Source organism: Apium graveolens, chromosome 2 (assembly GCF_009905375.1).
Source record: "Apium graveolens cultivar Ventura chromosome 2, ASM990537v1, whole genome shotgun sequence".
Taxonomy (NCBI): Eukaryota; Viridiplantae; Streptophyta; class Magnoliopsida; order Apiales; family Apiaceae; genus Apium; species Apium graveolens.
The window spans coordinates 187828454-187829331 of record NC_133648.1 but is presented as its reverse complement, the minus strand read 5'-3'; the positions used below and the strand labels follow the sequence as shown (position 1 = coordinate 187829331).

General features: G+C 42.5%; 1 non-coding gene across 1 annotated transcript; it reads right to left on the bottom strand.

The window, feature by feature from the left end:
• Positions 1-492: 492 nt before the first annotated feature.
• Positions 493-599, bottom strand: LOC141710190 (small nucleolar RNA R71). The gene has a single exon (XR_012570722.1). It is a non-coding gene; the product is annotated as a small nucleolar RNA R71 (small nucleolar RNA).
• Between the last annotated feature and the right edge of the window lie 279 nt (positions 600-878).

The window sequence follows — 878 nt, the reverse complement described above, 5'->3', positions numbered from 1 at the left end:
ATTTTTAGTTTATGTTCTTGTCATCGGTGGTTGTTAAAGTTCAGTGACTCGTATTCTTTTACTTTCACGGTTTACTTGTTAGTGTTTCACGTACTCATTACAATGGGAGATCCAGTAGCATGAACGAGAGCTTTGATGGATTTTTCTCAACCCAAGATCAATGGCATTCAATCTAGCATTGTCCGGCCAGCTATCACAGCTAATACCTTTGAGATCAAGCCTGACATAATTCAATGGGTGCAAAATTCAATCCAGTTTGGGGGTTCTCCAACGGAAGATCCCAATACACACATTAGGGATTTCATAGAGATATGCGAAACCTTCAGGTTCAATGGTGTTTCTGAAGATGCTATTAAGCTGAGACTTTTCCCATTCTCTCTGAGGGACAAGGCTAAGAGCTGGTTACACTCTCTACCAGCTGGTTCGATTACTACTTGGGAAGATCTTGCTCAAAAGTTTCTCACTAAATTCTTCCCTATGGCGAAGACAGCTGCAATCAGAAACGCTATTACTCAATTTGCGCAGCAAACGGGAGAATCGCTAAGTAAAGCTTGGGAGCGCTACAAGGAGATGCTTAGGAAGTGTCCTCATCATGGAATACCTGATTGGATGATCATCACTTGTTTTTACAATGGGTTGGGAGCACAGTCCAGACCCTTGCTCGATGCAGCATCAGGCGGAGCATTATAGGCAAAGAGTTATAAGGAAGCTTATGATCTAATTGAACTGATGGCTGCTAATGAATATCAGTATCCAACCCAGAGATGTCCACAGGGCAAGGTAGCAGGAGTACTTGAGGTGGATACAGCTACGACTATCACTGTTCAACTAAAGGCGTTGTCTATGAAGATCGATTCTATGGCTAACTATGGTGTTAA